The 25,616-nt window shown below is 37.1% G+C and overlaps 1 protein-coding gene across 11 annotated transcripts in view; it reads left to right on the forward strand.

Annotated features, from left to right (window-relative positions):
- FHIT (fragile histidine triad diadenosine triphosphatase) overlaps positions 1–25,616 on the forward strand; it is a 627,817-nt gene that overhangs the window by 75,305 nt on the left and 526,896 nt on the right. For 4 of the 11 annotated variants that reach the window (XM_064453589.1, XM_064453592.1, XM_064453594.1 and 1 more), the window contains one exon: positions 21,373–21,452. The exons of 5 other annotated variants lie outside the window; for them this stretch is intronic. The gene's annotated coding sequence lies outside the window, so the exon portion shown is untranslated. Of the gene's footprint in view, positions 1–21,372; positions 21,453–22,574; positions 22,642–25,616 lie in introns of all 11 variants that reach the window. 2 more of the 11 variants (XM_064453593.1, XM_064453598.1) reach the window with 1 other exon arrangement.

Consider the following 25,616-nt stretch of genomic DNA (forward strand, 5'->3'; position numbering starts at 1 on the left):
TTAGTTTCCATAACTCCGGTAATTTAGTAGAAGTGAAATGGGTTGCAGTAAAAACACAATTCTCTTCCCCCCTCCTCTACCCCCACCCTCAAAAAAACCCCAAACAACAAACCCCGAACTCCACCTATACTGTTGCATTAAGATATTTTATGTACCCAAATATATACATTTTAGTGTAGAAGATGAGGTGTTGAATTTTCGTCTAGTAGAAATAGCAGAAGCTAGCACTGACCAACCTCTCCTGTTGGTCTTCTCATAGATACAATTCTTAATATTTGATATGAAAGGAAGGTATCTGCAAAATGAACAAAACCAGCAGTATGAATGAGTATATTTCAAATTGCTGTACTGAAGTTATTTATCTTACTGTGTATCTTAGATATAGAATAATTGCCCAATTTCTTTCGTTGTACTAAAAAAAGTTGTTCTAAAAGTCTCATTTAGAACAGGGTTTAAATGTCATTCTTAAATCCCCAACTTTTATTGACACCAGTAAGACTTTAAAGGTGGTTGACTACTGAAAGTGTATTTGAATTCAACATTAAATATTCTGTTCTGGAAGGACATTTATGGAGTGAAAAGAATACTCTGACTCCTTCCCTCCCTATAATTAATAATTTTGTCATGTGCCTTCTCTGTGCCTCTTCAGTAACCATGACTCACCTTAATATCAGTGTTTGACATTAGAAGCCTCTCCAGAGAGGAAGAAAATAATTCAGAAATGAGCTGGATAAAGGTTATTAAACCAACACTTAAAATTCTAGTCCTGCACATTTTCCTTTACCCCTAATTAAATGCCAAGAAGAGCAATGTAGAATTTTCAGTATATACATATGCTGAATATACCTTTATCAGAGGAAAAGTACCTACAGGGAACTGAAACTTTATTCCCAGCTGTCACATCCTCTTGCTTATATATTTGTAATGTTGCTTTTCAAAAATGCAGAAAGAAATCTTGGGGATCGAGTGGCCTAGAACTACATGGTGAAGTATACATGAAATATGATTAGTTTCTTACCTGATCATGTGAGCTGGATTCTTCGCTTAAGTTGTCTTACTGACTTCAGTGGTACTATTTGTATATGTAAAGGCAAACCGCATGAGTACGGTTTGTGACATTGGGTCGACACTGGGTATATAGGTCACTGCTTACAAACTTCTTGTTTGTCATCTCCTGGAAAGCTCCAGGACTAACTTGAATATCAGTATGGATGATACATGGAACAGTGTACTGATTTTCTAAATGACTGAGACCTTGGAATTGTGAGGAGAAAAACCTCTGCACCCCAACATTCTGTCTTACCTCAGGTTTTTCTATTTCTAAAGCTTCTACAAACCACGTAGACTGGAAAAAAATTTTTAATGAACAGAATGTAATGTGCTTAGTTACATTCTCTTTACAGATAGGAGACACTGGCATCTGCAAAGCAGTGACAATTTGCAGTGTTATCATTCTGACTTGCAGTGCATGACCCTGATGAGGTCAGGTCCTTTCAGTTAGCGAGATGATGGTGTTAAATCCTATGCTGTTATGCTCTTGTTGCCAGGCTTTGCTGCTGATTTACAGAATATTACATAGGTTGGCCATTAAAGTCTAATTCCTTCAATAAAAATTTAATATAAACTTCTTTTCCTAATTTATAAAACTATCTGGGTCTTTTTCTAACCAATTTTCTCAATATTTTGCTTGTCAAATTAATACTTTGTAAAAGTGTAAAAGGTCTCTGGATCTGTAGCCTCTTGTGTTGGCTTTTCCACTGAACTTTGCGTAATACTTTATTAAATGATTTTATTCTCATGAGTGGTAAACAGGTAATTCAGCTTAGCTGGGTACAGGTGCTATGTTTGGTATTTAGTGCTTGCTGGAAAATTTCCAAATAATAGTAGCATCTCTAAAAGGTTTAGGGTCCCCAAAGTGCTGTAAAGCTGTGCTGGTACTTGTCCAGGATAATGAATGCTTTTTTTTTTTCCTCCTTTCTTGTGAGAAAACCAGGCTACCTTGTAACAACCAAGGACTGATCAGTTAATTGGATATCACTGTGTATGCTGCTGCTATTTCTGTCTATTTCATTCCGTAGTACCGAGATAATGATGATGAAAGAAAAAAAAAAGTGTTCCTTATTGAATTCTGAGAAGTGGTGATGCCAATGAGTGATTTGTTCTCTGTCAACCTCGTAAATTCTCTGAATGTATGTTTTACTTTAAAAGGAGAAGTTTTCCATAAAATCTCTGCTTTCTTCTGATGAGATTATTTAAATTAAAAAGCAGCACAACAATACAGCAAGCCCACATAATAACAAAATAAACAGTACTTGGTTCCACAGAGACTCATCTCTATAGCAAGGGCTGTGGCTACCAAGGATTGTTTATAGTCATGTTCCTACTATGCTTTTTCTCTGTGATCTTTGTCCTTGCATTTCGCTCGAGTTTCTTGACTTCGTTCCTCTGCTGCCACCCCTTCTTCACATCTCCATGCCCTAAAATTTGCATGGTTGTGTCCTGTGATTCCCACATCATCCTTGCCTCCGTTTCTTTTATTTTGGTCTGCGTGTCTTTGTTGGTCCCTGACCATCAAGCCCTTCTGACAGCCTGTTGTTAATTCTTTGTTGCTCTAAAAGGAAAAGAAGTCAGGAAGAAAGGTTCTGCTTTGAATGGTGGAAAGTATCTGTTAGAAAGTGGTGTGCTGTTTTGAAAAGAGGAATAAACCAGGTAAAAATAAGGGCTGTCACACTGAATCTATACCTAAAGGACCATTATTATGATGAAGATACTAGTGCTTCCAGGAGGAAACTGACCAAAAAAGATATTACTCCATATATCTAAGGTGGAATTTTGGTGGGATTGAAGGGTTTAGTTAGCATGGAAAGGAAGAAGAAAGATTCAGATCATATGCTGAGTTCTTCATCACTGGGTTTTTAGCAAATTCTCTTCATCGTTAAGTCAGAGGAAGCAGGAAGGGAATTGTTAGTTTTTACACTTCTGTGGCAGGTCAGAAGTTTTGCATTTTGTTTCATATAGCTGAATCCTGTTCTGTGCATTAACAAGTTCTTGATCCAGAACAAGAAAAAGCGATGCATGCACTGTAGGAGTAGAATAAGATAATACTGTCCTAACAAAGTTTATAGAATACCAGGTGCTACTAATGTGCCTATCTCCCATCATGTAGAAGTGCTGCTGTTGGGCAGTTATCTTCTCCTAGATTAAGTGCAGCCATTATAACTACTTTTTTTGAAAAGAGAGTGTGCACAGGAGAATGCACTGTGGATCGGGGGACAAGGATTAGATACAGCAAGTATGGGAGGAATTGGTTTCTATACATGTACATCTGCTGTACAGCTCCCAGTAATGAGTTTATTAATGATAAAATTCCTGCATTTGTTGAGATCAGTGACAGTCACAGATACTTAAAACGGGACCAAAGTTTGCTTTTAAAGAAAAGTTTGTCTTTCTGCAAAGGCCTCTTGAGTTTCTGTTCTGCAGCTTTATCCTAGCTCTCTTATGTCCTGAAAACTGCATCTGTTTTTAGGATCCCTTATCTGTCCTAATATTACTTCCCATATCTCATTTCCTGTTGTGATGCTAATGCTGTCTCTGATGCCAGCTTCTCTCCTGCACTTGCTTAATGCTATTCCTTTAGCCTAACCAATTATCCCGTTCAGAAGTTATCAGAAGAAAAGGATGTTAGAATTATTAGGAGTAAATCTATTTATTTGCAAGGCTACAGAAATCTCTTTCCCTTAATGCACTAGGAATTGAACAGACGACTTTGATTTGCACTCAGCTCCAAGCAGCCCTCTCAGCCACCTCCTAACCTGAAAACCCTATCAATTAACTGCTCTCAGGATGCTGCTTCCTGCACTTATTTTCATGATGTTCTTGGGTTTTCCCTGCTTCATCAGTATGTGCTTTTGTTTCTTTGAAAAATGAAGTTGAACATGGCTCCATAAACAGTAGGCTTACTCAGAGCTATTGACATCCCAAAGAAATTGCCTGTATGTCAGTGGCATAGCTGCTTTAAACTCCTGAGGTGCCAGTGTGAATTATGGGTGGTGACCTACATTGCTCTGTACAAACAGCTGTATAATTACTACTCCTTTGGTCCTGCGTGTCAGCTCAGCTCTTACGTCCACTAGTTTTAGTGAAACTTGTATTATTATATGGAATTACATTTACTGGTAACCACCTCTTGTCATTTCTGTCATTCTGCCCTTTCACTTCACTTCAGTAGCATTTATAGCTACTGAATCACCTGCATTGAAACTTGACCATATCTCTCTAACTGTGGTGTCTCAAAGATCTTAACGTTAGATAGGCTTCAGGTTTGCTAATGCTCCTGCATGTCTGTAGCAATGATGTTATTTCATAGTTTCCATTCAACATCTCACCTGCCTTTTGCAGGCTCTAGAGCTATTCTGTGTTGGTCCATGTTTACAGAGAATCTGACTAGGTTTATGATACTAAAAATAATAATATGGCACCCCAAAGATAAATTTTAGCCAAAATGAGATTTTCCCAAATTGACAGAATTTATTACTAGGAGACTGTTTTCAAGGAACGCAACAATGCTGGGAAAAAAGAAAAGTTGAGAACTATAAAAATCTGGAAATTTTTTTTTTTATAGGCATGGTTTATAAAATAGGATTTATTTTAGGTTATTTCTTAGTTCCTGCAATTCAGATAGTATTTGACAATGACAAATTGAAAGACCAAGGATAAAATCACACACTAATTAGATAAGTCAAAACAAAAGATAGATCTTGTAAAAATATGCTGTATGTACATGCTTTTTTGTTTGCATGTACACTTAATCAGTGCCACTTTTGTCTTCCATGGTTCAGTTTTCCATTAAGTACCTGTAAACAGAAACAAATATCGGGGTCACGTCTTCACTGGTTGGTTTCCCAGTTTAATATCTATGAATACAAAAATTGAAATTTTGTTTTCTTAGCTAAGTATACAGATTTCTGGTTTTAAAGGTTTCTCTGTTTCTTCATTTTAAGAATACATATCCATGGTTGTTTCGTTTTTATAAGCAAATTGTAATCCTAGTTTGTAAATCAAATCATCCTGTTTCTTTTGAAACACCTTACTCAAGTGTTATGATGTTCTGCCCTGTGTCATTATCGTTGTTCAGTGCAGCAGCAACAGTGCAGCATTACTGCTGTTCTTTGTCTCTTAAAATTCATGTCATTTGCTTAAAAATCAACTTTCACAGTGCACAAGAAATGAGGGCATCTGTCCTAAAACTTCTTAATTCTATTTTTAGGTATCTTTCATTTGCATACGTTTTTCTTTTTATATTGTTCTACTTTTTGGTCAACTGATGGGAAAACAGCTATACTGCAGTGTCATCGCTATTGATACCTTAGGAGTGTTTATATTCAGTTAGAAGATGCAAAATTGGGAAATAACTTTTCATTAGAAATGTATTTCATTTAGCTAATGTAAAGATTGAGAGAGGCTTTGATTCTGCAACTAGTATTCATTTTAATGCACCAGTATCTGTGTTGTGTTCTAAACTTCTTTCTGATCTTGCCTTCAAAATGAGTAGCATGTCTCCTTATATTTCTTTGCTTCCTAATAGATATTTGCTGGCTTACAAAAGGTCTTTAATTACAAACTAAGCCTATCTGTCATAGAATAAAGTGGTGGTTTTTTTTTTTTTATTAAATCTTACCCTTTGATAATGTAAAGAACCCCCAAACAACAGTGATTACAACACATCTATAAAGCAATCTTTTAATAAGAAGAGTGAGAGGTGAAATAATGAAGTGTGAGGATGTGGAACAATTTTCAAAGCCACTTTTAGTTTCATTAAATACGTACAACAAGGAGGAGGACAAGGGCTGGCATTTTATGCAGAATAAATATGAGAGAATTTGTTAATAAATCTCTTACAAAACGTGGATGGTCAGATGCTGTATATGCTTAAAAATAAGGAAAAAACCCCATAGCGTTTCTCTTCTATGCTCATCTAAGTGATTTTGAAGAAGTTAGGAGTGAAGTCAGAGGGGAAAATGCTGAATGCTGAAAAATATAAAAATGCTGAAAAAGCCTTGAGGAGGATGAGGGGATAATAATTTAAAAAAACCCAAAACCAACCAAACCAACTCATGCAAATTGATGATGTATGTGGCAGTTGTTAGTGGGCAGGAGGGTGGGAACTCTGCCATTGAGGCGTTAATGAATAGTGGAAATTAACTGATGGAAAATAGTGTGTGTGTTCCCCACCCTCTGCCTTTTCAGGCTCTGTTTGAGGTAGTTCTGGGCAACTCGCTCAACTGGCTTTTAGGCAGCCCTTTCACCAGCAGGGTTTTATAACCGGAAGGATTTTACCAGTCTTTCACAGAGTCATATGGTAAAAATCAGTCTATGTCCAAGGGGTTGTGTGGAGTTGCTGTGAAGTAACTAACATGCAGTAGTAATAGTATCAGAATTTCTCTTATGTTTCTTAAGTGCTCCTCATATTACTGGTCATGTGAGTAATGCTACTAATTAATTTGCAGAGTCTTGCACAAGTACACCGACTAGTCTGGCAATAGTTTAAGCTTCTCTGTGATAAAAAGTATTAACAGTACTTCTTTCCTAAAAATCTCACATGCAAGTTTCTGCAGGATTCCCTTCCATTACAGCTGAATACGCAGTGAATATTTTGGTTTGGCAGTGAAACCAAAATGAATAAGGACGTAAAGTTGATATATGTCAAATGACTTTTTTTTTCCCCTCCTCCCTCCTCCTCTTCCCTCTGTGTTCCTAAACAGCAAAATAAAGGAAAGTACCAAGTATTGAATTTGATTCAAGCTCACAAAGGTTATTCTGATTTCGGGAGCTAAACTGTTCTGACATTTTTACTTGTATGGACCACGATATGCCTACTTTAGTAATACTAAAATATTTAGATACTTTATATTTGCCTTTCAGTATTGTCTTTTTGTCTTTTAAATTGTGTAATGCAATCTGAATTCCTCACCATTACTGGTATGGCTTATCTATTGTTCACAGATGCGCAGGAGCACACACATGCACACGCATGAGCACCTTTTTTTTTATATATTTGTGATTCTTTCCATCTGTCTCTCTTTTACATCTTTTTATTTTTTTTGAAGGTAGCTTGGGAACACACAGTTATCAATATGTAGCTGACAATTTTTATTAATTCAAAAGTCCGGACTATTGCGGCTTTGTTAGAATCTGTTGATCTGTATTGAAATGAATAGAGTAGATTTAATTAGGTGAGTTGGAAGGAGTATTAATGGAGAGGAAGAAGCATTCTGATGCATGACTGATGCTAATGCAGGTGTTACCAGACAGCTTTTGCCCAAATGATTCCTGTCTTGACAAGCCTGGTGGATGCATTGTTTGTATATTGAGGCTAAGAACTGGCGATCTGCAGGGTCATTGATTATCTGCAGCTGGCCAGGGGACTGCAGCCATACATTTTCTAATGCTGGTTTTATAAGCTCCTGTAACTTATTTATGACCAGGTTGTTTGTAGGTTTGACTGTTTCAAATCTGTTTTAGCTTAGCTTATCCTCTGTTGTAGGCAGAAGGGAAGACAGTTCCTGCTAGCAGACATTCAAAGCATAGTGTCATGGCCCACTGGGAACACCTGGTTCTCAAGTCTCAGTGAGGGCTTTCAGTTCCCTTCTTGATACTGTCTGGATTCTTAGCTGGGAATTTAGCTATTTAAGAGTCTGACTACTATCTCAAATCTCTGTGAGATGAGATTTCTTGGAAAAAATACACAGATTGAACTTCAGTCAAAAACCTCCATATATAGAACTCATTCCCTTTCATGATGACCCACAGAGCCAACAGCTAGAAATGTTTTGGAGACAATTAATCTGACTAATAATTTTCTAAGTCATATTTTGAGTCTTAGTTTTTAAGAACTAATGTTGTAACACAACTGTTGTGATAACGGCTATATTGATACCTGCAGAAATACTTACTCCATTTCTGGCCTCATCCCAGACGTTTTCTGGCTATAATGAAATTCACTGTATGCTATATATCTTTCACAGTAACCGTCAAGTGCAAACAGGTTCCGTATTTGCTTTCATGAGATGGATTATGGCATTCGGGAGTGAATCAGTTTTACGTTTGACCCGTAACTCAGTAACCAGCACTGAATTGTTTTGACAAATAAAATCCTGTCTTTTAAAAAAACTCCTATCAAATACAGTGTGTATTGAGTACTCGCCTCCCCTCCTAGTATGGCCATAGCAGTGGTAAGCTGATAGATGCTCCGAACAAGGTGCAAGGTACAATTAGTGTACAGCTGCTTTGAGCTTTTTTGCATAGGAAACTTGGGTTACTAATGAAGGTCTGTTCTCATCATGTAGAGAACATTGTAGTCTTCAAACAATATTCACTCCATTAATTTATTTTTTCTTTTTTTTTTTAAGCTATTATTGTTGGAAAGGTGCTGAAGTGTCACTTATGCCTTTATGAAGCCATTTGCAAATGCCTTTCCATGAATTTGCGAGCAGGGTATGAATAGCAGCGCAGCTGGTGGTCTTAAACAACAACATTCTGCTTCGCAATTCATATTTTCCATCTTGCAGTGCAATAAACTCCAATTTTTTTATAAAGCTATAGTGTTTCATTAAAACTAGCTATGGTGACTGTTTGCTTAAATCCAGTTTTGGTAAAGCAGAAAATTTATTCAGTTTGTAAACCAAGTACATCTCTACCAACCTGTCTCATTTTATCAGTGAGCACGTGAGAGATTTAGTACTTTAAGGATCTTTCTCTCTTACTGGTACAGAGCAGTGGAGTTGAGGCAACTTAATGTTTATACTGGAATGGGGATGTAGGTGGAGTCCTTCCTATGCCAGGCAACGGGGATGGAGCTGTGGAACATGGCTATGGAACAGCTGATTGTAAGACCTTTCTTTCATTATAACTAGTAAAAGAAAAAGCTGCAGTGGTGTATGTATGCATAGAGACCTCTCTTCTACTCAACTTAAAGCACTCCAGTAATTTTTAGAGGGCTAATTTTTTATTTCTCGTAAATGGAATTTTTAGCATTTTCTCTTACCTTTTTTTGTACTTACCTGTGTAACGAGTCTGGTTCTCTTCTACACATTTGCCTGATTTCTAAGAAGAGATTGTAAATACTCGTTGTAGCCAGTTGGCACCCAGAAGTCAGAATTATTGGTTGCTTTGGGTCAATTTTTTAACATGTGTCATATAAATGTACTGACTTTAGGTATCACAGTTTAGTAGTGGGAGATGTTCCTTTTCTATCTAGCAGAGGGATAGAAAATGTTATCTTACAATTGGTAGTAGTTCTTTATAGTAGGAAAGATATATATGGCAGACTTTTATTCTGCTAGAATATTAAGAAAAGCTAGGAAAAGTTGATGACAAATATTTAGAAATCTTGTAACTGTAGAGGATCAATAGTTATGGTTATCATCAGGGCAAAAACACCCCTCCAAAAATATAAACCTAAATTGTGGCTGTTGCTGTAACTGATTGTTACTGCAATAAAAGGGATGGAGTGATTGCTTTTATTAGATGGACAGTCAGATAACTGAGAAAAGGTGAACTAAAAAAGGAATTTCTTCAGGTTTTTTTTGAGCACCACATATGGAATATCTTCCATGAAAATCATGTTACTACTGCAATTTTTATGGGATAATTTCAGTTCCATGGTATTACTTTATATTTTCCACATTCTTTATTGTGAAATGTTCTGTGAAAATACTAATTAAAAATTCCCATGTTTAATCCTGAGTAAAACTGTAGTAAATTAAAGGTAAAAATGTGGGGAATGTTAACTCTAAGACTATGTATAATCTATAAAATTGCATAAGCTGCATTCTGTACTGCCTTTATGTCAATTTCTCATCAGTAATTGGGCATCTAAATACCTAAGGTTGGTTTGTACTCAGAGGTTATATTTGTGGGGGGGATATCCAGGGAAGCTTTGTAGCCAGGCAGGCTAATGAGGAAGAGAGCTTGGTGCTGAGAGGTGCTGGACAAAAAAGTCTTGCCGAAGCCTGTGGGAACAGCAGCCATGTATCATGTGATGGTTCACATTTTGAGGTGAAGATGATCCTGAAAACTTCTTGCATCAAGGTCTTTGAACAGCAGACTCGGACAAAAACACAGTGCAAGCACTTGGTTTGAGTGCGTTGTAGCATTACGGTTCAGTAAGAGGAGCATAATTAGAAAAAGTATCAAGTTATAGCTGTTTGGTTTTTTTTTTTAAATAATGTGAAAGCTTTGTTTTTATATTGTAAGGGTTGCCAAGAAGTACTGAATATGGCATCTCATGCTTTACAAATTAATTATACAGAAAACGTTCCTTAGGGGGGTCAAGCTCCAAGGAACTGGGAGGTGGGAATGTATAATTTTTTATGTTATTGTTATTTACCTCATGGTTTCTGAGCACTTAGCCTGGTTGGTGTCAACTTTCAGGTTTTATTCTGGAAGATGGGAGATAAAAGTAGCTTCTTTTTAAAGAATGGAAATATTTTTAAAACTTTGGCTATTCAGTTTTTAAGAAAAATACCAAATATTGCATCCTGCTGTACAGTTGTGAGTACAATGCAAAACCCACAATGTTGTGAAGTGTTTTTGAAGTCCTTGTAAAGATAGTGCTAAAAATAGGCTGAACTGTTTTTTTCCTTCCTATTTGTCTTTATCACTCAGATAAGTCACTCAAAAATATCTATTGGTGTGCTGCCTCATGAGAGTTTAATGATGACTTTTTCATTCAGTGTAAGCTGTCAGTAGGTCAGAGATGCCTCGTATCTTGGATGGAGTTATGAAATTTCCCGAGTTTATTACCCTATTAAAATTCATTATAAATGTCAAAGTTTCTAATTTGTACAAGGAAACTTAATTTAGGAGCATCTTCAAAGTAGCACACAGTTTTCTCCCTGAGTATCAAGTGAAGTATCGGATAAAAATATAAGACCTTGCACCATGTTATATTCAATTATTTCTGTGTTTTAACTTTAGATATTTTGCAGGGGTGGGTATCAGAAATAATATTTTTGTAGTCTTTTATGACTTGCCTTTTATGTTAAAAGCAATTCAGAAACTAAATCTATCTAATTTTAACAAAAAATACTGAGTATTAAACAAAAAAAAGCCAACATTCTCAGCAAACCCCACCTGCCATTTTTTCCTTAGAAAATTCTGTGCTTTACTTTCCCCTGAATGACTCATTGTTTGCTTTGACCCAGTGTGTGCTCTGTTCTGTGATAGTTTAATTTTTCTGTCTTGCAAAGTTCTGGCCTGTCTGCACTGGACCTTGGCCTCTGTGCTGGTGCAGTGCATATTAGTTCGTCTTCTCATTGTATTGGGTGTTTTCCTAGTCAGGTATCTCCAGCTTCAACGACTGAATGAATGTTCTACAGCAGGTGGAGTATTACAGAACAAATAAATGGTCAGGCGAGATGGTAGTCAAGTCTAAAATTGTCCAGATGAGCAGGAAGATTACCAGGTAATAATCAGAGGAAAAGTTCTCCTGCGTCCTTTCACTCTGGTTCTGTTTTTGAGGTTGGACCCAGAACTGTCCTGTCTGTCAGCTGCATGTAAAACCTGAAGCTGGAACTTTGATAAATAAATATTTCTTGTTAATAAAGAAATGCGTCATTAATAGTATCTGATAACATAGGTATTGGTTTGTTGCTCTCTGATTAATTCCTTTTGTGCAGTAAGAGATTAACAATGGAGGACAAAAGGCATGATAAATTAGTTCAGTGATAAGGATTGAGGGGGAGTAATCAGGAAGTAGCTTGCTGGTTTGTGAAACTTAAATGTTACCTTCCTCACAAAAAATAATAGTTGTAGTGTTTATATCCGGTATCACTAGATCCCTGTTGAGTTTTGAGGTTACCTAATGTAAAGCTAAAGAGAGCATCTGTGAGACAAATGGCATGATAATGTGTATCTCATAGTCAGATATCATTTGGTATCACACAATAATTCTTACTTTAGTAGGAAATTACAGCAGCACAGGAGAAAAATAATTGTAAGAGGTTTTTAAGTCATAAATGATTTTTTTTTAAACAAACCTCTTGGTGGTTGATACCTGCGTTGTAACTGAGTATATGTGACATTCACCAGAGTCCCCTCGTTACTGTAACTTTCCATCAGTGCATATTTACATTTTTACACACTTGCAATCTATGTTAGAGGTATAATTTTCAGAGATGCTGGCCTGCATCTCTAATTGCTCATTGCTGTACTTGTGGGTCCTGAGTAGCTATGCATAAGCTCATTAGTCTATACTAGATGTTAGAATTCTATATTGTATGCCAAAATCCTTGTTAAAACAGACTTAAATTGGTTATACGAAAAAAGGGAATGACGTTAACGGTAATAAAAACTAGATTTAATCATCAGATTTTCGTGACTTGAGCTTCAAAAGCTCTGATTACATCATACGTTCCTTTAGAATTTAAGTCACTGATTTATTCAGCCACTTAAATGTTAGCCTTCTCAGCTGAATGTGTTCTCCTGAGCTCAAAAAATACTAGTTTTGCTTGTTTCTTGTGACTGCACGGGAAAGAGACTGGTTTTTGTTCTACAGCGTGAACAAGAATGCAAAGTATCTTAAATTTAGGTATTGATGTAAGAGGAGTTAATATTGGGAAATGGAATGACTTTCGTGTGCTCCAAATGTAGGTTTCAAGACAATTTCAGAATGGCATATCTCAGCAGATGTGTGGAATTCATAATAGATCCATCTTCACCATGAGCCATAATACATAGTTATATAAAAAGTCTAGAAATGTCAAAAAGTGTGAAAAAAGTCTCAATGCAAATCAATAACAATTTACCTGTGTTGCCAGATCAGTTGTATTTTGTGCTTTGTAATTTTTCAGTGAATAGACAACAATATTTTACATATGCATTGTCAATTCTTTTTGTATTGATTCATCTTAATAGTTCCTTCTAGTTACTAGCATTAGTATTACCGATATTTGACAGTACCACCTAGTGAATGCGGCTGTTGTCATAAGCTGTAGTGTAAGTTTCTGCTCCCACACATAAGATACCTTGCCAGTTATACCAAAAGCAGCACAAAATATTATCCTCCTTTTACAGATGGCATGCTTAACGTGAGTACTTACCTTAGCTTCTGGGCAGAATCGTACAATTTATGCTAGTAACTACGCTGCCACAACTACATTATCGCTAGTACTTGCAATAGCAAATTTGAAGCCATTTGGATTATATGTGTGTAAGGTGCAAAAACATCTCTTAGTTGTAGGCATACTGTACTGCAATGCGCCTCAAAGGTGTAACAGGTTCTCTCATCAGCCTCGTGTTATTAAGAGGTAGGGTTAAAAGAATCTTCCAAGTGGCGTTTTTTCATCCTCCGTTTGAAACAGCCCGGGTACTTGGATAGTTAGCACCTTATTTTAGTAGAGGGCTCATGTATGCAGGATGTCTTGTATTAAGCTCCAGAAAAGAGTTGAGTGAAGAGATCAATAGTTACTGCACAAGCCTAACTCCCTGTGGCTGGGGTAGCTCATACTTCCATCTTCTCATGCTTCTCTCTGATGTTTCTTTGCCACTGAACATGCTTGTGGATCTAGTTGCTGCTCTCTTTATTCAGGCCCAGAGTCTGTGGCCCTTCCTTGCCCTTGTATGTCACTGGGTTCTTTATGCAAGTGCTAACACAGCCTTGGCTGTCTTTTTATTCAGTGTATGAGCACGAGATTTGAAGCTTTCTGTCCTAGTATCTCATTTATTCTTGGAATTGTGCACCAGCATGCTTGAACACAAGTCTGAAGATGGGAAAAGGAGTTGTGCAGGTTGAAACGTATTTACCTTTGTGTACTCTGGTTTGGGAAAACTCATAGCTAGCAACAGGTAAGTGAGCTGAATGTGAAAATGTGAAGGATGGTGGACACTTTAGCTCTGTAAATCCATGTCCTGAGTGTTTTATTCCTCTGCTCCTAACCAACAGGAACTGGAACTTCTGATATTGTCTCTTCCATTGCTCAGGGCTGACTCTGTTCCTGCAAAGCCTTTGCAAGTCAAGGCAGTTTTTCTTCATTGAGCCAGCCTGTGAGCAGGCCAATGCTTGGCAAGTTCATTGCAGCTCAGTCTACTCTGCTTCTGCTCTTGTCTGAGTGGTGGTTGCAGCTGAGTGGCATAAAAGTCTTCAAGTTTGTTTTTTTTTTTTGAAGACTGGATATGAAAAATTAGCCTTTCTTATACCCATTCAGCAGGGGGTTATAGCTTGACCTACAACCCGCATTTAAGTCATTCATAAGAGTTTGTTAATCTAACTGAGCTCCTATCAAAGGCCAGCTTCTTTGTTAATTTAAGGGCTCCTCTATTAATCAGAAAGAAAATCATGACTGGCTTTTTATTAATCTGCATCAAAAATGTCAAAAGTAGTTCTGAATGAGTACAATATACGTATGGTTTGTATGCTTCCTGGTGTATTGTTCTGTGTACTTACATACTAAGGGTGACTTTCAGGTGTCCGTCTTTCTTTTTGAGTTGCGTAACTATCTACAGCACAGTTGCTTAGTATTTGTGAGGTTGAGTACTGTGATAGGCCCTGTCTTTTCATCTGTTCCCAGCTCTGTTTATCTTCCTGTCTCTTCCTCCCTCCCTCAAGCACATGTAGATTTTTGTCTTGGCCATGTTTTTAAGTCATTCCCCAGTTTTCAAGTTGTTGGATTAAAAGCTTTCATGACAAAAGCAGAATATAAAGAATGAATTTAAACTAGTCAAGGAACCGTATTCACACTTCATATGGTGTATTCACACAGATAAAGACAGACTGTAAAGAATGTTCCGGTCTTCCTGACCACTGTTGTGATCCCCTGAATTTCGTGATGCAAATAATTGTATCTTGATATTGAGGGCATGGATCACAAGCTAGCTCAAATGAGATTTTTTTTTTTGTTTCTTCAATTTGTATATTTTTAATATTGTTTAATACAGGTACTGTTGAACGAGCATATATACTCTTAGGGGTGACACAAATTAATTCCACTCCCATCATGAAATGTCTCCCTGGATTTATCACAAATTGATGCAGCTGTGAGTGATTCCATGCTCTCATGAGAAGTATGAGATTAAATTCTGTCACTACTGTACTATTTTTAATTAATTTAACCTCCAAACTAATGATTTCCCAGTGCCAGTTTCTCTCTCTTTGGTCAGTAGATTAATTAGTTAATGTCAAATTAATTAGTTAATGCAGTCAATGTTTAAAAGCTTTATAAAAGTGATAAGAATGACGAGATTCTCTAAGTGTTATGGAAGTAGGGGTTCATGTTTTTATAGAGGAAAAACAAAAGTTGTGTTTTCACATGAGTTGCTTGACTGCTACCATTGATTTGAGTATGGAACATGCTTAGCTACAACAGCAAGGGTGGAAATTTAAATACCATAGTGCCAATAGCTAGGTCCTGAAGTTATAGTTTTCTAATAATTTGGGGAATAACAAAGGAAAACAGGAATAACTGACAAAGCTGGAAAGAATTAAACTGCACTGCAAATTAAGGAAGGAGCATTCTAATTCTTCTGCTACAGGAATCAAGGTATCTCAAAAATAACAATAAATTTTTGAGCTTTTTGAAAGAATTTGAAATCCTTAACATTATTTTATTGCTGAGTTTATTCTGTGCGTTCTTACTGAACAATGTGTTCATGTGGTGAGTAATGGGGAAATGAATGCAGTAAACTGAGAATTGTTGCACTTCTATTTTGATGAAGAATATTAATGCATTTGGGTTTCCTGGGAGATCAGCCTTACAAGGAAGGCTTAAATAGGGAGTGGAGCAGTGAGCCTTGAGTTGGCAATGCTTCTCATCATCCTCAAGTCCTGACCTGTCAGCTATGCCAAAACTGAGAAACTGGAGCTAATTACAATGTACAATGCTGAAAAAAGGCAGAGGGAAATTATGGTGTATGGCCAGTTGCCGCAAACTATATTTAGTAGTATCTATATTCTGAAGCAAGATATTTGCAGCTTGGTACTGGTAGAACACGGGATTAAGACAAAGTTGTGTCTACCCAGGAGTCTGGGGAAATCACCAACCATAGGCAAGACAGAATGCGAGCACCTCGGTTTTTGGCAGGTTGAGTATACTTTACTTGAAACAAATGCCTTCTTGTCTCCTCTCAAACAGGTATATCTGTAGTCTTTCATATATCAGTAAGGTTGGTTCTGCCTACTGTCTAGGGGTTATAACACAGACACATTAGATTGATAGATCCCTTCAAAGAAGCCAAGACAGTCTGAGTTGAAAAAAACAGAGAAGGAACAAAAAGGAATGACTCAAAACTACTTTTCTGTGGGAAAAGAAACACTTATAAATTTGCAGTGTCCAACTCATACCCGTATGATTTTCTCAATACTTACAAAGCTGTCAAATATGTACGTAAACTTCGTGCTCTTACCTTTACTTGAAAACAGTGCTTGAGTGCTATTTCTTGTAATTTCTGAAAAGATGCCAGACTTTAAATACCTGTCATAAGTAAAATTTGTCTGTGTGTCTAAGCGCTTCAATTAAGACGGCTAGGTGTAATGGGATAGGTGTTTACTGTGGTAAATCTGCACTACTCTGAGGCCCCTTGAGATTAATTTTGTGCAAAATTATTATCACCACCATCAGCAGTGCTGTTAACTACCGAAGTATTTTGCATTAGCAAAACCAAGGTAATGAAACATAATGTGGATTGGTTTTAATAGAGGAAATAACATGTCTGGAAACTTTCATGATAACATGTTACTTCTGGGTTATGAGTTAGGTTATCCCACTTCTATCAGTTTTCCTGCTAAGAGCTCTGTTTGCAATTCTCCACAGTCCCCTCTAGGGGAAAAGAAAAAACTGGGAGAAGGGGGAAATCAAAAACAGGCAGAAAATAAACTGCAGCACTGTATGTTAGTGGCTTTTTGCATATAGATCACCTTAAATTGAGAAGGATAACCCGTACTAGGCATTGCGGAACTTGGAGACTTTCTGCAAACATGAATATACTTTTGACAAACCATTTGTGTATGAACTAGTTGCTTCTGCGTTGCACTTTGAAGCTGGAAGCTGTGAGATCTTCTGTTCGTCTAGTCATCTTAGCAGCCTGTCTTTGAAGCTATTCACTTCAATTTATGTGCCCAGGACTGGATGGAATAGTCCTGATATCATGTCACCAGTGGGCCTTGTATAATACTTACTGTTGGGATAGGGATTTTCGTGCATTCTAAGGTTTGAAAATACTTTCTCATGAGTGTAGCACAATAGCTTAGCGTTGTCTTGTAATAAATCCTGTTCTTATATCTCTTCTGCCGTTTGCAGTTGATAAGCTCTTAAGTTATTTTGTTACGGGCTCCCAAGTGTGCAACACCTGTTTTACTATATATTTTTAGCCTCTTTGCTTTTTTCCAGGCCTCAAAATTATGTGATATTTTCTGTCTATAAGTATACCAATCATCTTCTCTGACAGTCGTGCCCAGCTCTAATGTTAGGAAATGTTATTAGCACACACCCAATACTAATAAATACATTCAATAACTTCTATTAAAAAAATTCTAGTAACTTTTCCTCAACCTGATAAATATCTTTACAATAGTACTTTTCTGCTTTCCTTCAGCCACCTACTTCTTACACTGGAGTTTCCCCTGCCCCTTCTGTGTAAAGCTCTTAAGATTAAGGGTCAGAATAAGTCTGTGTATAAGTGATTATAAGAAGCTGGGATAGGAGGACTCTGTTCTACAGGAATATAAATAATAGAGCAAAGGGATATTTTTCCCTTCATTTTTGTCTTACATCATCTAGTTTGGTCTTTTAGCATCATGGAATGTTTTGGAGAAGTTTTGATTAAGAACTTTTAACAGTAAGTCTGGGTATTTTGTGCTCATGTGCCCACTAGATTACGTGAGTGTCTCTGTCTAGAAAAATGACTACTGAACTGGATTTCCAAAATATTTGCCTACAATGTTTTCCACTAAATTAGTTAACATAATAGTTGGAAAAATTGCATGTTGCTATACAAAAATTAATTTTAAATCTAATGAATTAGTTGAATTAGTCTGATGATGAAGTAAAGTACACCTTGCTCTCTGTATTTCGTGAATATTGTCATGTACCATATTACGAACTTCAACACTTGAAATTTATTAAAAACTGACATTTAAATTGGATTTACTTTCTTTAAGTGTGTCTTCAATAATGTAGATACTGACTCAACCAGGAGGATGTGATGCAAATTTTGCAATTTTAATGAACCAGTTCCAATTAAATTTTTTTACTAGTTTCAAAAGTGGCATTGTGTTCTGTCATTTTTTTTGTAAATCAGGTATAAATGGGAAAACCAGCTGAAGTTATCCTGAAGATGCTCAGATAGGAGACAACAAAAACTATTTAAATGATTAATTGATAGCAAATGGAATTATTAAAAATAAGTGACAGAATCCTTGCCAGTTAAATGGGTGTCAGAACAGATAATGGTTAACATGACTGGAAAAAAGGTAATTTCTTCAAAATACAGTGGCTGATCTGAAACAATTGCATATCAAAAAAAGTCAGTAACAATTTTAGAAAACTATCTCCTCTTAGGCTGCATTTAATTGAACAGGTTTAATCTTTATGTCATTATTTAGGCATACAGAAAGTTCAGAAATTGTAGTGCTTGGTGATTTATTGGGATGTTGATGTTCTGCAGTAAAGACAATGTGATTCATTTTAATGGGACCTTTAGCCCTTTTCTTGTATTTTAAAAGAACACAAAATCGGTTAAATGATTGTACGCTGCAGTTGCAGCACAGGCTATAGAAAAGTGAAAAGTAAGACGCAAATTTTCTCTTAAACCAATTTTTTTCTAATCTTTCAGGGGGTGAATGAAGTGAGTTCTAAATTCAGTTTGAATAATGTTTATGTGGGTATCGAAGATTTCTGGGTACTTTTAATTTTGCTTCTGTGCTAAATGAGGTTCATTCAATTTCTTGTTTAGGGAGGCAGAAAGGATGAATCTTTTGTGCTTAGCATTTTTAATTGTCTTGCTCTCTTTCACAGTATTACAACCAGATTGTTGACTTAATTCACTGTTTTGAATGATCTTTCTCATCTTTGGGCCTCAGCATTAACCCTGTCTACTGTACCAGAAACTGAATAGAAAGGGCATTTCATTTGTTATTGCAGTATTGCCATTTTGCTTGTATTGAAACTCTTGCATATTCTGTAACCTGCAGCTGCTGGTTGGGCACTGCAGACAGCATTATTAAATTACAATTATTGCTCTGTATCCTGGCATGATAAGATGCTGTGTCAGAGGTGTTGATCACTGAGAACATGTTCTCTTCAGATGCTGGCACTGACTCCATTGAGATAATTGGCAAAGTAGTGGAGTTTTTTGTAAGTATGTTGCTGTACGCTTCTACGGGAGAACTTATCTTGGGCCGCATATCTCCGGGACACAGGGCTCTACCCACCCTGGGGACAGTGATGCACAGACATCAATATGATGGATACAAAATGTCCGTTTATTTAGCTGCGTCACATGCCGATATAGCTCTTGCGCTTCCTGTTCCTGCCACTCCTATGGGGAGGAGTCTATCTTTCCGTCACATGCCGTGATCTTCCAGTCGCCGATCCCTGTCTATTCCCCTACATAAGTATAAATAATTGAGGTATTGCTACGAATCCCTGTTTGCTTAAAGAATGACTTCTGAAGTAAAGAAGTTCAAAACTGCTGAAGGTCTGGATCCCCTTTGATATAAATAATGTGAAATTTTATTTTTCCAGTTTCTGAGTTTATAAAGCAATCATTGGAGTTTTAAAAGTTGGTGTGGTCTTCTACATTGTTTATTAATGAAATAGGAAATTAATAGTCAAATATAATATTTACTAATTTTATGTTAGTGTACTTTATGATAAAGGGGCTTTAGGGCATCAGAAGATCTTTTCTTTCTGAGCTCTGTTCCTGAGGAGCTGTGTAACTTCAGGCAGAAAGTTCACACTATGTATGCTAAATCTCATCTCTCCCATCAGACTTAGGCATTGTAGACCTTGTATAGCTAATGGGTATTGAATTGGCATATCTGTAAGCATAGCCAGGGACAAACCAGGTTCAGTGGCATACTGAAGATTATAAACAATGAGCTTCATGTTATACTTGGATCTTAGTCCAACTCCTGCTCGAAGCAGAGCTCACTGGCTTTAAATCAGATTCCTTAGAGCCTTGTCCATTGGATGTTAAAAATCTCTAGGACTGGGAGATTCCACAGCCTGGCTGGGCAGCCAGTTGCTTGGAAGGTACTTCGATATGTCATCTGGTCCAAACATCTGCTTAAAGCATGATTCCTGCCAACAATAGATCAAGTCAACCATGGGTTTGTTTAGTTACATTTCTGAGGATGTTATCTACTGCCATGCTTAATGCCTAGCTGTATCTCACAAGGTAGAATTTGTGGCCATTGCCTCTGTTATTTAACTTATTCTCAAAAACGTCCCATGCTGAAATTCCCAAGCTGCTTGGGTAGCCTTTAACCTCTGAAAAATACATTGTAGTTCCTGAATATCCTAATTGTTAGAAAAGACTTTCTAGCTTCAGGGGAGGACAAGCTGGTGCAGAAGCTCAGAATATTGTACTCTCTCACCAGCTGGGGAAAGACTTCTCTCAATGCTTCATTTGCATAAGTGTTTTGCCTGTTTTAGGAGACTTATGTGGAGATTTATGCTCAGTTGGGTGTGTATGAGGTTAATTCTACTGTAGTTTGTGTTTAATACTTTGGCATACTGTTTGTGCCTGAGGTCAGTTTGTATAATTCAAAGGCTTAAACACCTGGTTTGATGCTCATTAGTGTTGCTTCATATTCAGTTCTTCTGTCAGCTAATAGAGACATTCTTCCATTTATCTTACTCTGTGTTTATTCTAAATATTACTATTTACGAGCACTAAACTGAGGGAACTGGGGTGGTTTAGTCTGGAGAAGAGGAGGCTGAGGGGAGATCTCGCTCTCTACAGCTACCTAAGAGGAGGTTGTAGCAAGGTGGGTGTTGGTCTTTTCTCCCAAGACTAGTGATAGGACAGGAAGAGATGGCTTCAAGCTGTGTCAGGGGAGATTTAGATTGGATATTAGGAAAAATTTCTTCACTGAGAGAGTGGTGAGGCATTGGAACAGGCTACCCAGAGAGGTGGTAGAGTCACTGTCCCTGGAGGTATTCAGAAAACGTGTAGATGTGGCACTTCAGGACATTGTTTAGGAGGCCTGGGGTGCTGGGTTGACGGTTGGACTTGATGATCTTAGAGGTCTTTTCCAACCTTAATGATTCTGTGATTCTAAGTGCCACTGCCCAGTGGAGAGCTTTATATTTTTGCACAGTGCTTACATGCATCTATTCTTTGAAACTTGCATTGGTTTTTTGGTTTGGTTTCTAGGGTTTGTTTCCCCCCTGCACTCCTCCAGCATTCGTACCTACTCTTCAAGAAATAATGGAATTTCTCCAGTGATGACTCAGGTATACTTTGAATTTTGTCAGTGTTTCCTGTATTTCATGCTTTATCTTTTCAAATGCTATTATCCATGTGATGTATTATAAGCTTCTGGGGAGAACAGAACATTATAGTTTCTACATGAATAGCTTGTAAGAAAATGACTAAGTGGCCTTGTTTATAGACCTAAAGCATTGGGTTTCAACTCTAAAGAGAATATAAGAACAATGGACCCTGGTTAATATTCTGTGAAAGTCGGCAGCTTTGATGTATGTATTTGCAGATGTCTGCAGAACACAGATAATCAGTACTTGGAAGAGGTGTGCAAATTAAAGATCTACTTGACCAGTCATAATTACAGCATTGTAAGGACAGAGTGGCACTGCAGGAGTAATAAAATGGCCTTTAATCTCTGGCACTGTCAATTATAATCTGCCTGTGGTTAAGAGAAAATATTTTGGTGGCTTTAGTATAAAACTCATGTGACTGCTAGGTGGGGTTTTCCTAACTTAAAGACTTTACTCTGACATAATAAGCATCTTAAGAATTTCTTCAAAGATGAAAAGCAGCTAAAAGCTTGCCTTATTTCTTGGTTAAAAGTTCATCTGTCACTGCAGTTTGGCTGTTACTCTGACTTCCTTTCTTTGGTTCTGAAAGTCAGTGGGGTTTTACACTTTTTATTTTGCTGCAGTTTAGCTACCCGTGTTTTATTGGGATACTTCAATGTCTTATTTAGCATTTTAAAAACAAACGTATCTTTCTTTTGGTTTAGAGAAAGTATCTCCATTTGGTTGTTTTGCCAGTTTTACCCAATTTTTGTTCTTCAGGGTTTATAGTAGCAGTAACTTTACTGCATTTTGTAACATTGCTGCTTTTTTTTTTTTTTCCTCTCTCCTAATATGCCTGCCCCCCACCCCATGTGGAATTGTGATTACTTACACTGAATGGAAATACCAGTGGTCTGAGCACTCAAACTCTTTAGTATATCAACAGAAAGCACATAATACCAGGTTAAATCTTCAGAAGTAAGAAAAACATACTGAAATGTTCTAGAAGGGAAAATAATGACCTTACAGAATTGTACAAAATCATGCACTACACCATGAGACCTATGGGTAAACTTTATGTTGTTTCATCTTCCATTACAGAATGAAAGTGTTGGTGTTCAGCAACCCTGTGTAAATTTCTCAGCCCTCTACAAGGGAATACCAAAAGGTAACATTAAGCAACAAATTGTAAATTTTCCTCTGTATAGGAAAAGCAACTCAAGTATACCTTCAGGTGTAATAAAACAGGTACTCGACATGTATGAACTATGTAGTGTAATCAGAGATTATTTTCTTACACCAGAGGATTAAATTTACACATTATTGCTAAACAGTACTTCTCTATGCTTTCTTTTTCCTAAGGAAAAGCAAAATTTATAAGTTGCTGCTTAATACCACCTAAAGTGCTGGATTCTTCATAGTGAATTGTGAAATTTGCAAGTGGCTGTTTAACGGCAGCCATGGCACTGTTCTTTCCTTAAGGGGTAGTAAAGTGTGTACAGTTAGGAAAAGGCTTTTATTGCGAGTACAAGTCCAACGTTGCTGACTGATGCAGAGAATGCATTGTGAATGTACCCTGTGGGAAAAGGCACAATAGCTGTGGAAATGGGTGGTGTGGCTGGGGTTTATTCACAGGGGTAGGTACTCTGGCTGTTGATGCATGTACAGAAGTGTTATGCTGAGGGGGCTCTATGTTCCACTTCTTGTACCAGTTGTTTCTCGTGCTTTGAGCTGAGATCTAGACTTGTGAGACTGTTCTCAGGCCCTCTGGACTCTGTCCATAATTCAGTAGTGGGAGCCAGAATTTCCACTACAGTAAGTACAAGTAAAGCTAAGTGGAAGAGAAACAAGTTCTGTCCAGAAGGCTGCAAGAGTTAATTACACACCACTGTTATTAAAACAATTCAGTATTTTTAGTCTCCTGGGTATTCTGTTCCTGTTTTCACTCTGATTATGAGAATAAATAATTCTTATGCAGACTGTTCTGTAAACACTTCAACAATAATTTTGTCTTGAATGATATTTTCAGCAGCTACCTGCTTTTATAACGATCGTGGTAATACAGATTGCACTGTAACATATTAAAAGAAGTTCAGTATTTATGAAGAAGATAAAGTGCTTGAGGTCTTAATAGCTGCAGTTTAATTGCATTGATAGTAAATAGGGAATATTATGAAAATAATTTTGAATTAGAAACTTGGCAAGATTGGGAATTGCTAGTGGGTTTTTCCTTCTCTCACATGAAGAGTGACTTTGCTTTTCCGTTTAGTTTGCTTTGTTTCTATATAGGCCAAATACACTGAAAGTTGGGATATGGTGGGTAGAGTCTTGTTTTTAGGTTTACAATTCAGGCCATTACTTAAATATAAGCAGTCTTTAAAACCTCGTTTAGTTTTAGTAGCTTTCACAGTAATGTTAGCAGAAGTATTGTCAGCACCTTTGCTGTGTTAAAGTGCTGACACAAAGGAAGCCTAAGCTAGATCAAATATAGATTACTTTTTTTCTTTCCAAAACTGCCATTCTCTTGTTTCTGTCATACTTTGATCATTATAGTCAAATAGTTTCAAGCATATTCTTTTCATTTACTGACTTACTTTTCTTTCAGATACTGTTAGTTCAGATGCAGCAGTGCTATTCTGGAAAAGATGGACTGATAGTGACTCTTCTGTCTCTCTTGTGACCATGCCAACGCACTAAGACCTTCCTAATCTTGCACTGTGTGATAAAAGCTTTAACCCCCCTTTGCTGTTGCTGTAATGCCAGTGCAGCTACATCACCCATGGTTTTCATTATATTGTTGCTCTTTGTGTCAAACTCAAACTTTTAAATTCTTTATATGAAATTCCTGTTTGCTGTATTTACAGCTTTCTTAGTTCCTGCTTTTCTGCATCCTATGCATTTTGGGCTTTCTGTTGTTGCTCAAGTTTTCTCCTTGCATTTTTGAATGATTGTCTCTCTAGATAGTCTTTTCTAACTAAATCTTTTGTGTTACTACTTTACTTCTGTCACAGTTTTCTTCCCTATCCAGATTTTTGTCTGTTGAACTCTTACTACAGCAACCATTATAGTTTAGTTATGACTGACATTGGAAAGCCACTGTATCATAACTGAGTCTGTGGTTGTCAGGCAGAACCCGCTGTTATTTCATGGAATCATAGGATAGTGGAAGTCTCTAGACCAACTGCCTGCTCAAAGCTAAAAGTAAAGCAGGTTGCTCAGACCTTTTCCAGTTTAGCTCTGAAAATCTCTATGGATGGGATATTCTGCAGCCCTTCTGGGCTATCTCTCACAGTACTCTAATTGTTTTCTTTATGAAGAAACCTTTTGTCCTTGCTTCTTCAGATGGAATTTGGAGAGTTGCTTATCATCAATACCGAAGTACCTAAAAGCATGTGTGACAAAGGATACTTGTTAATATGCACAGATAAATCTGTTCCCCTAAGTTTCACATCGTGAGCCAAATAGCAGCAAAGTGATTGACTGCAACCTAGCTTGCAAATTGAATTATTAATTTTGCCAACTTTCACCAAAATAAGAATATTAACAAATCTAATGCAGATACTAACAGGTGGCAGGGAGCTTTCTTATGGCATTTGCAGAGCTGGCTAACAACCAGAGAAACAGAAATGAAACTTGCAAAAGCAGAAACCATCGCTATGAATTAATTCTCATTTCATTGGCTAACTTGAAAAATCTGCTAAAATTAATTTCCAGTGATATGTAGCAGGAGAGGTAGCACTGTTGCAGAGCAGGTGCTTGCAAATAATGTAAAACAAATAGACGTCTGCTTTCTTTTCTACTAAAGCAAACATGTACTGGCTATAAACAGCTCAGAGGTGCAGCACATCCTGCCCAATATTGTCAGAAGAAACTTACCCTTTGCTTTCCCTAATTGAATTTCATGGTCTTCTCCTAGCTGTATCCATTCAGTATCAAATACACTGTGATAAAGAACTTTTTTGTGTGTGTGTTTTTAAAGAAAAAAAAAAAAAAAAAGCTTTGTTCCCTACAAGTAGCAGTATCATTAAATATGCCAGCAATGTGATGTAATGTCCAATGAAAAGCCCCCGATAACTTTCTCTCCTTTAGCTTCTTACCTCAGCTAGAAATTTCATCTCTGTATCACTTGTAATCCAGCAACTA

This window comes from Phalacrocorax carbo, chromosome 6 (genome assembly GCF_963921805.1).
Source record: "Phalacrocorax carbo chromosome 6, bPhaCar2.1, whole genome shotgun sequence".
NCBI classification, from domain to species: Eukaryota; Metazoa; Chordata; class Aves; order Suliformes; family Phalacrocoracidae; genus Phalacrocorax; species Phalacrocorax carbo.